Here is a 10,464-nt window from a genome sequence, read left to right on the forward strand (position 1 = left end):
CAGCTCTTTTCCTGAACGTCTGCCGGGATTACTGTCACACAGGCACCGCTAGCACGTCTGAGATAGAGAACACACCGAGTGGACGACCCCTATTACACCCTGACACCTTTCTACTCCATCCTGCAAGGATGGGTGCACCGAGCCCATTAGCATCTGTCTTGCTGCACCTCCTGTAGCATGAAGCAACAATCTGATTGTTGTCAACTGTGTTCAAAATTTGACTCTTTTTAACAACTGAATGTAATTTGTCCTCTTCCCATTCATTGACCCCGGCTTTCCACCTTCCAGCCATATCCCTGCAGCTCCTCTCCAGGAACCCATATGTCGAATTTAAAACACATGCCGTTGAGGCCAATTAATCCGCGTGTGTGTTCAGCCTATTTGTGAGCAAATCTGTCTTCCTCCCATATCTCTTCCCTAACCCTAACTCTCTCTTCAACTCCTTTTCCCTTCACCAATCCTATTTAATCCTGAATGCTGACATAGCTTCTGAAAAGGAAGATCCCCATGCCTCACAACACCCTGTTTGAAGAAGTTTCTCCTGCCCTGTTTCTGAAGATGTTTCTCCTAAATCTCTTGCATTCAATTGCACCTTGCCCCCATTTATATTCTCCTATTCATTGTCCATCCTGCCAATCCAATTTCACTCAGCCTCCCGTTCTTACTCCCTTAGTTTTAATGCTTGTTCCTTGCTGTTTGAAACCTTCATCTGGGAATTTCCCTGGATCATCCTTGTCCATTCTATTCGCAATCTTGAAACTTTCAATTGGCTCACCTGGAACACTTCGCTTTCCAAAGAAAACAAGCCAGACTTCCTTCATGTTTCTTCATAACATACCTTCTATTTTCTATTACTTTTATGACATTTCATTTCTTGATGGCTCAACTGCCCTTTGTAATGAGCCCACAGGAAAGAAAATAATGTGCCTCATATTTTGAAAGGTGCGGACAAGAACGCTTGAGCCAGGAAAGTTCGAATCACACAGTCTTACAGCATGGAGACAATACCTTTGGTCCAACAAATCCATGCCTACCAGATATCCTAAATTAATCTAGTCCCATTTGCCAGCATTTGGCCCATATCCCTCAAAACCCTTCCTATTCATATACCCATCCAGATGCCTTTTAAATGTTGTAATTGTACCAGCCTCCACCACTTCCTCTGGCAGCTCATTCCATACACGCACCGCCCTCTGCGTGAAAAAGTTGCCCTTTTAAATCTTTCCCCTCTCACCTTAAACCTATGCCCCTCTAGTTTTGGACTCCCCTACCCTGGGGAAAAGACCTTGGCTCTTCACCCCATCCATGCCCCTCATGATTTTATAAACCTCAATAAGCCTCTGTCACCTCTGAGAAGTGAGGACCTGGATAAAATGTTCAAGTTTAGACTAAGAACAGCTTTATCCAAACTCGCTGTTTCACCTAACCCTCCTTTTCCTCAGTTTGTCCATCTTGCAACTTTGTCCATTTCCACCCCCACCCCCCAACTTTGACCATCTCCCTGTTTGCTTTGCCTACCTCTCCCTGCATTGTGCAACTTTTCCATCTGAAACGCCTTTACCCTGCCCCTCCCTATTGTTACAAAAATGAGTTCCCTCCAATAGTGTCACAAAACCCTGCAATAAAAGCTACAAGTTTACAATCCTTTCCGTTGTCTGGAGCTGTGCAGATCATCCAGAAGGTTGTCCTTCTCCACTTGGATTCGGTCCCTGTCCTTGACCACCAGCTCCAGTTGTCTCTTTAGTTCCCTGATCTCCTGCAGATAAACATCTCCAGCCCGGCTCGGCTCCTTGGATCTTAGCTGGTTGAGTTCAGACAACAGCACAGCATTCTGCTGCTCCAAGCCCCTCACTTTGTCGATGAAATTGGCGAAGCGGTCGTTCAGTTCCTGCAACTCCACTTTCTCGTTGGTCCGAGTGGTCAGGAACTCCTGGTTGAGGGCATCGGCCACCGAGAAATCCACTTTGTCGAGGTAGCTCCTGGCCGCTGGGGTGCTGGATCTGTGCCGGTACAAGCTATTGCTCCTGAGGGAAGCTGCTGGGGTGTTCAGCAGGCGGTCAGAGCTTGAAAGCCTGGATACGGAGATAGGGGAGACCGAGAAACCTGCAAACCCCCTCCTGGAGGAGGCAGTGCTGCTGGACAGACGATAAGAAGACATGTTGCTACCAGCGGTTAGGGAGTGATGTACCCAAGCAACATTCACACTGCAGTGAAGAAGGCTCCAACCTGCTCAGGTTCCTTTATAAAGGACTTCAAAAGCGGCCTGGCCACGCCTTCCGCAGTGAATCGCTGCCCTGGTTCAATCCCAGAACATTGCACATCGCAAACGCCTGTTGATCAATGACGGGGAGGGGATTTGAACAGAAGTTGTAGGCAATGAAGTGCTTTCTGAAAAGGTTGCAGATCTCCTGTGTTCACGCATAGCTTTTCAAAAAGTTTGCAGTTTTGTTTTCTCTCTCTCTCTTCCCCCAAGACTGATATTAAACTCCCAAAGAAGAGGGTGGTGTGTGTATGGAAAGAGCTGCCAGAGGAAGCGGTGGAGGCTGGTGCAACATTTAAAAGGCACCTGGATGTGTAGATGAATAGGAAGGGTTTACAGGGATACGGGCCAAATGCTGGCAAATGGGACCGGATTTATTTAGGATATCTGGGTCAGCACGGATGAGTTGGACGGAAGGGTCTGTTTTCATGCTGTACAGTTCTATGACTCCAATAATGGGACTAATTCTGCCTCCAATAGGGATAGCGTCCCAATCCCTCCACACTGTCAATGAGCACAACTTGATTACAAAGTGAACACAGGCTCCTGGAGACACAGGAGTGGTATTCAGAACAGAAACAAAAACCCAAAGCAGTGCTATTCAGAGTTGTCCTGGGCCCTTTTCCCTCCCTGTGCACATTTCCCAGCTCTGAGCTCTGCCAGATGCTTTCCTCCCAAATCTCTTGGCTGTCTGCAATGCCTGGCACATGGGAGCATCATTTCCACCGGTGCTATCACCAAGGGCATCTGTGACCGTGTGGGAGGCTGAACAGCTATTTGTCTGTGGAAACCATCACACGTGCTCAAGCACCTTCCAGCTGGAGGCAGCGTATAGTGAACAAGGCTCCTTGTTTCGCTTCCCTACCTGAGGGACATTGAGGCATGTGTTACCTCCTCCCCCTCTCCCCTGATCTGACAGATCTCAGAAAAGGAGTAGGGAATCAGACCAGATGGGGAAGAGGCATTTTGTTGGAAGGTATGTTCATAAGAACATAAACTTTAATTGTAAATTTACAATTCACAGCATGATTGGCAGTTCTGGATAGGTATAGTGGTGCCCAATTCAGATCTATGTCAGATATGGGAGTGCCCATCCAGATGTATGATAGGTATAGGGGTATAGAGGTGGCCATTTCAGATGTATGATAGGTATAGGGGTATGGGGTGCCAAATCCAATGTATGATAGATATAGGGGCATGGGGTGCCCAATCCAGATGTGATAGTTTAAGGGGTGTAGGGGTGCCCATTCCAGATGTATGATAGATATAGGGGTGCTCATTCCAGATGTATGATAGATATAGGGGTGTCCATTCCAGATGTATGACAAGGTATGGGGTGCCCATTCAAGATATGAGCCCAGACAGGCACAACTGCACAGACAGGCACAACTGCAGGGAATTTCTCTAACTGAGATCCTGCAAGCTCAGCAGTTCTATATCTGAAAATGGAAGCAGAAATATCCAGAGCAGGTCACTGAAGTTGGAAAGGGAGATGGAGAGGAAATAAACAATGCAACTGTAGGAATACAGTCAGAATAGGAATCTCAGTCCAGACAGAGGAACAATCCCTTTTGCAGTCCAGGATGTTATTGCCGGATGCTACGGTAAGGAACAGTTTGGAATAACTGGAAGAAATTACAAAGAGAAATAAAATTCATCCGGGTCCTACTGATCTAGGAAAGGTAACATAGAATTATACAGCACAGAAATAGGCCTTTCAGCCCACCATGTCTATGCTGACCATTCTAAACTAATCCCATCTGCCTGCACATGGTCTATATCCCTCTATCCTCCGCCTGTTCATGTGTCTGTCTAAAAGCTTCTTAAACATTGCTATTGTATCTGCTTCTCCCAACTCCAGGGAACATATAAAGTGATGAAAAATAGCAAGTGAAGAATATAGGAATACAGGAAGTAAATGCCCAAATGAATATATGACAAGATTGACAGAGATGCATAAAAATAGTTCTCCCTTACATTCAGAGGGTGGTGCTGGAGGGTTTTTTTGTGACCAGCGGTGTGCCACAAGGATCGGTACTGGGACCACTGCCTTTCATTACTTATATAAATGATTTGGATGTGAACATAGGAGGTATGGTTAGTAAGTTTGCAGATGACACCAAAGTGAGAGATGTAGTGGTCAGCGAAGAAGGCTACCTCACAGTACAACAGGATCTTGATCAGATGGGCCAATGGGCTGAGGAGTGGCAGATAGAGTTTAATTTAGATAAATGTGAGTTGCTGCATTTTGGAAAGGCAAATCAGGGCAGGACTTATACACTTAATGGTAAGGACCTGGGGAGTGTTGCTGAACAAAGAGACCTTGGAGTGCGGGTTCATAGTTCCTTGAAAGTGGAGTCACAGGTAGATAGGATAGTGAAGAAGGCATTTGGTATGCACTACTCAATACAGTGCATTGAGTATAGGTGTTGGGAGATCATGTTGCAGCTGTACAGGACATTGGTTTGACCACTTTTGGAATACTGCATTCAATTCCGGCCTCCCTGCTATAGGAAGAATGTTGTGAAACTTGAAAGCATTCAGAAAAGATTTACAAGGATGTTGCCAGGGTTGGAGGGTTTGAGCTACAGGGAGAGGCTGAATGGTCTGGAGTTATTTTTCCTGGAGCATCAGAGGCCGAGGGGTAACGTTATAGAGGTTTATAAAATCATGAGGGGCATGGATAGGGTGAATAGCCAAGGTCTTTTCCCCAGGGTAGGGGAGTCCAAAACTAGAGGGCATAGGTTTAAGGTGAGAGGGGAAAGATTTAAAAGGGACCTGAGGGGTAACTTTTTCACGCAGAGGGTGATGCGTGTATGGAATGAGCTGCCAGAGGAAGTGGTGGAAGCTGGTACAATTACAACATTTAAAAAGCATCTGGATGGGTATATGAATAGGAAGAGTTTGGAGGGATATGGGCCGAATGCTGGCAAATGGGGCTAGAGATGTCTGGTCAGCATAGATGAGTTGGACCGAAGGGTCTGTGTCCATGCTGTATATCTCTATGACACTATATCTCTTGCCTAAAACCTGGGGCAGTTACCAGGAGCGGCTTTTCTTTTGTCTAAACCTTATCTTAACCTATCTAAGCCTTCTATTTTGTAACTATACCAATTAGCAGCAGGGGAATTCTACTCAAAACACTCCCCCCAACACACGCTAAAACACTGTTCCACCATTCAGTAAAATCATGGCTGATCACATTATTCCACATTTCCACCCAGTCCCAAAAACATTTCGCCCTCTTGCTGATCAAGAATCTATCTCCCCCTCCCTTGAAAATATTCAAAGTAAATGTCACAAAGTAAACCTGGAAAATTTGGACACCGTTCCCTCCAGCCTGGTATCCAAATCTTTGCTGTAAATAATGAATCTCAAAAAGCACAGAAAAAAAACCAGGAAGGTCTTTTATAAGTAGATCAATAAAAAGATAACTGAGGAGAGGAGGGTGAGTTCCATTTCAGGAATTCGATTGATGCAGATGTATTCTGGGAGCATTGGCTAAAGTAATGTGCATTCTCACAAAAGAAAAAGCAATATCAGGTCATTACAGTTTAATATCTGCGGTAGGGATGATTCTATCTTCAATAATTAAAGATGAAATTATTCATATGTAGAGGAAGAGGAAATAGTTTGAAACAGCCAGCGTGGATCTCAGAGAGGAAACTCCTGCTCCAGAGCCCAACTAGATTCTGAGGTGGCGACTGATATGGGGATGGGGAGATGCAGTGGATGTGGTGGGTAGGGAATTAGAACAAGCCTTTGACAAATTCTGTGGAAGGGTCACTTGACCCGAAATGTTAACTCTGATTTCTCTCCACAGGTGCCACCAGACCTGCTGAGCTTTTCTGGCAATTTCTGTTTTTGTTGTCTTTGACCAGCCTCACAGTAGGTTGCTGGAGGCGATTAAGGGGGAAAGGGTTACTGGGAGGCAAAAAATTGGATGAATAATTGTTTAAAGAGAGCAAGACAACAGAAATTAAAGACGGTTTCAGTTGGAAACGATTATTAGTGTCTTTCAGGGTCCCAATCACTGTGTACAGCAGTAGTTTGGATATGCAGAGAGACTGATGTTTAAACTTGTAGGTAAATTAGGAAGCACAGTCCAAAAATCTGAGGATCAAAGGAAGCTGCAAGGAGAGATTGACAAGATAGCAGTAAATATATGGCAGATGGAATTCGGCATCTCTAAGTGTGAGGTGCTATCTTTTTGCTTTAAGAATCGTAATAACATTCATGTGGGGAAAGCTGAGTAAAGTTGAACAGCTGAGGGATTTGGACGTTGAGCTTTACATGACATTAAGTGGATAAAATAAAAGTTAATGGAATACTGGGTATTGTGCCAAGAGCTATGAAATATAAATGTTGAGATAAAACCTCCATAAAACTACAGTTGCAGTCGCCTGCAATTTGAGCTCCAATTGGAAGAATGTTGATGTAATAGAGAGGATACGGGCTAAACTCACAAGGGTACAAATCCACTCTCCAGATTGGAGTCTTACTATAAAGCGAATTCACAAGGATGTTTCCTAGTGTGAGGAAATACAAATCAGAGCACATTTTGAAGAAAAATTGGAGCTGTTTCTCTTAGGAGAATTGATGGTTGAAGTTATGATGAGTTAGGACAGTACTCATAGAAACAGATTGTGTCCCAATGATTGACGGTTCCAGACTGAGTGCACATCAACTTCAGATTAGGTGGAAGCGTTTTCGGATAGAGAGAAGGAGAAATCTTTTTACACAAAGGGCTGTGGAGCGTATGGCTAGGGCTGGCCACTAAGACCGGATCCACATTTAAGTATTGTTTCGAATAGAAGAGTGGGAATAGAGAAAATGAGAACATGACTTCTTTACTCAGAGAATGTGGAGGAATGGTTGAATCAAACAGTATTCAGGGGAGGCTAAACAAGGAAGAAGAGAAGAGAGGGTTACAATGCTGGATTTAGATTCGAAAAGTTGGGAAGAGACTCGAATAGAGCATAAACACCAGCAGGTTCTGGATGGATAGAATGGCCTTCGTCCAAGGGCATCCATCCTATGTAATCCCACATAAAGACAGGCACATGGTATTTGGTTTACTATTTATGCGGAGGATAACCACTGGCTTTGTCTGATTTATCATTTCTATGTAACTCCAGTTACTGAACTTGGGATCTTCCTTGTCCAAACATTTAGCACACCAATATTTAGCTGACACTGGAGACCTGCAGCACAAACTTTTCCTGTAGCAATGTATTAATGTTATTCAATCTCCTCCTCTGTCATTACCCAGTCTCCAGCTGTTTACCAGAATTCCCCAAACTAATACCGAGATTCTTATAGTGCAAACACAAATAAGCAAATAGGCTCCAAAGTATTTCTTTCAAATGTTGGAACAATCCTTCCTTTCCCCTAGTGCAGGGACAGAAATGTTCATTTTCAGAAGTCAAGCTGATGCTTTATCATATTCGCGCCTCCTTGTGAATGGGTGCTGAATGTGACTGTTTAATGTGATGTTCCCTCAGCACCAGGCTGCGTGTTTTACCATGAATCCTCCAAACCTCCTGCATGTCTGGGAAACCGAACTGAAGGAGGGATTTTCCAAATTGTGCGGACACCCTCTTTAGAAGCAGATTCTTGTTTTTTTTTAAAAACACTGCCACACTCAGTCTCATCATTGCAAGCCAAAATTGCAGAATGCCTCAAAACCCCATCACATCTTTCATTCTCGTAATGAATTCTGGGATCGGCTGGTGTATTTGTGCTCAATTATTGCACAGCAAGCATGGTCTGCAAAACAGATGGAGTATAAATCCCCACTGTCCATTCTGTGCTTATTCGAGGTCGAATGAAGTTAGTTCTGGGCATTGGAACATTTCAGACTTCTGAATTCATTGTTTTTGACCCTTTTCTTTGGAAGGGACTGCTGGATTACAGGTACTACCATCCCCATTTTCATGCACATAACTGTCCAATTCTTATAGCCCCAACCGCTCAACTTTGAGAGGTCAATCTGCAGTTACTGCCAGAGGTCCTGAGGTTGTGAAAGGTGCTACATAAGATTCATTGTCATTACGGCAGTGAAGAAAGTCATTTGGCCCATCAAGTCAAAGCCTATTCCCCATAGAATCTGCAGTCATAGCGTCATAGAGTTATACAGCATGGAAACAAACACTTCAGTCCAACTCAGTTCTAAGGAAGGGTCACCGGACCCGAAACGTTAACTCTGTTTTTTCCTTCACAGATGCTGCCAGGCCTGCTGAGCTTTTCCAGCAACTTTGTTTTTGTTCTTCAGTCCAACTCGTCCATGCCGACCAGATATCCTAAATTAATCTAGTCCCATTTGTCAGCTATTGGCCCATAACCCTCGAAACCCTTCCTATTCATGTACCCATCCAGATGCCTTTTAAATGTTGTAATTGTACCAGCCTCCACCACTTCCTCTGGCAGCTCATTCCTTACACGTACCACCCTCTGTGTGAAAAAGTTGCCCCTTAGGAATTTCACCGTTTGTTTATTTTTCTTAGAATGAACTCTGATGTCCAGAGATACTTGAAACTGTACAGCAGAGGCAGACAGCTGTGAACGTTCACTGCTGTGGTTTTTCCTCACCTCCCACTTGGTCCGTGCCTGCTCTGTCTTGCTCCTTTTTTAAAGAGACGTTGTTTCTATCGCTTTGTTTTCCCCAAATTTCCAAAAGAATGCAACAGCCTATAAAATGGTAATTACTCCTCCAAGAACTCAAGGAAATCAGCTCCAAGACTGAAAATACCTCAAAAAAGGAGGAATGCTTACAGCTGCAACTTATTCCCGTCCTCCATCTTGGATTACCCGGCCCCATTTATCCACTCTATCACTGCAAATTTATTTCCCTCATATCCATCCAGTGTTATTTTGTATCATGTGATAAGCTTAATTCAAGACCTCCAAGTAAATGCACATCCAGGTGGCAGCAGCCACAACATGTTTGGATTTAACATTCAATTTGAAAAAGAGGAGTGGGTCTAAGACTTGTGTTTTAAACTTAAATAAGGGCAACTCTGTAGGCATGAAAACTGAGCTACCTAAGGTGAACTGGGATTGTAGGCTAGGGGATAGTTTAATAGGGATGCAGTGGCAGACATTAATGGGGATATTAGAGAATACACAGAATAAATATATTCCTGTTATAAATAAAAACTCTACACAAGGGATCCACCATCCACAGGGGCAGCACAGTGGTTCAGTGGTTAACTCTGCTGCCTCACAGTGCCAGGAGCCCAGGTTCGATTCCACCCTTGGATGACTGCCTGTGTGGAGTTTGCACATTCTCCCCGTGTCTGTATGGGTTTCCTCCGGGTGCTCCGGTTTCCTCTCACAGTCCAAAGATATGCAGGTTAGGTGGATTGGCCGTGCTAAATTGCCCGTAGTGTCCAGGGATGTGTAAATTCGGTGGGTTATGGGGGGGGATGGGATGCTCTGAGGGTCAGTGTGGATTTGTTGGGCCGAAGGGCCTGTTTCCACACTGTAGGGACTTCTGTGATCAAACTTAAGGAAAAAGCATATCGTTGTGCAAAGATGATTGGCAGATCAGGTGACTGGGTCAGAATATAAAGAACAGCAGAAAATGACGAAAAGGTTAATGAAGAGAAGGAGAGGAACGGTGGCTGGAGTTTATACAGGTATTTAGAAAGGAAAAGAGTAAGTCAAGTGAGTGTGGGACCTCGAGAGAATGAGAAGCTCATGGTGGATCACAAGGAAAACCGGATGAACTGAGCAAATATTTTGCTTCTGCATTCACTGTATGTTAAGGAACACACTCAACCTCCACCCCACAGGCTTCATTATAATAAGCCCCCACAACATTTCACACAGTCTAACATCTGCTTTACCGGTGGATGAATTTACAGCTCATTCGTAGCGTTCCCTGTACATAACCCTTACACAAGAAGGATCGGAGACCAGGAAAAAAGAATGTGAAGTGAACGTTTGTTGTTAGTCTGGGAATAGGAGGCTTCCCAGGAGACATTGGCTTGGGGAGGCAGGTGAGAGTTGCACAACAGGGTGAGGGCAATGAGGGTCAGATGGCAGAGTGGGGAGTGCGAGTCGGGCTGTTACTGTGAGGTGGGCAGGGGAGGGGGGTGTTATTGATAGTTCACGCCCACTAATTATTCTTTCATTTCATTCTTAAAAAGCAATTCACATTTTACCAAATTACACTGAAGTGTCTCCAGAAAAGAAAATCT

Source organism: Rhincodon typus, chromosome 41, assembly GCF_021869965.1.
Source record: "Rhincodon typus isolate 14 chromosome 41, sRhiTyp1.1, whole genome shotgun sequence".
Lineage (NCBI taxonomy): Eukaryota > Metazoa > Chordata > Chondrichthyes > Orectolobiformes > Rhincodontidae > Rhincodon > Rhincodon typus.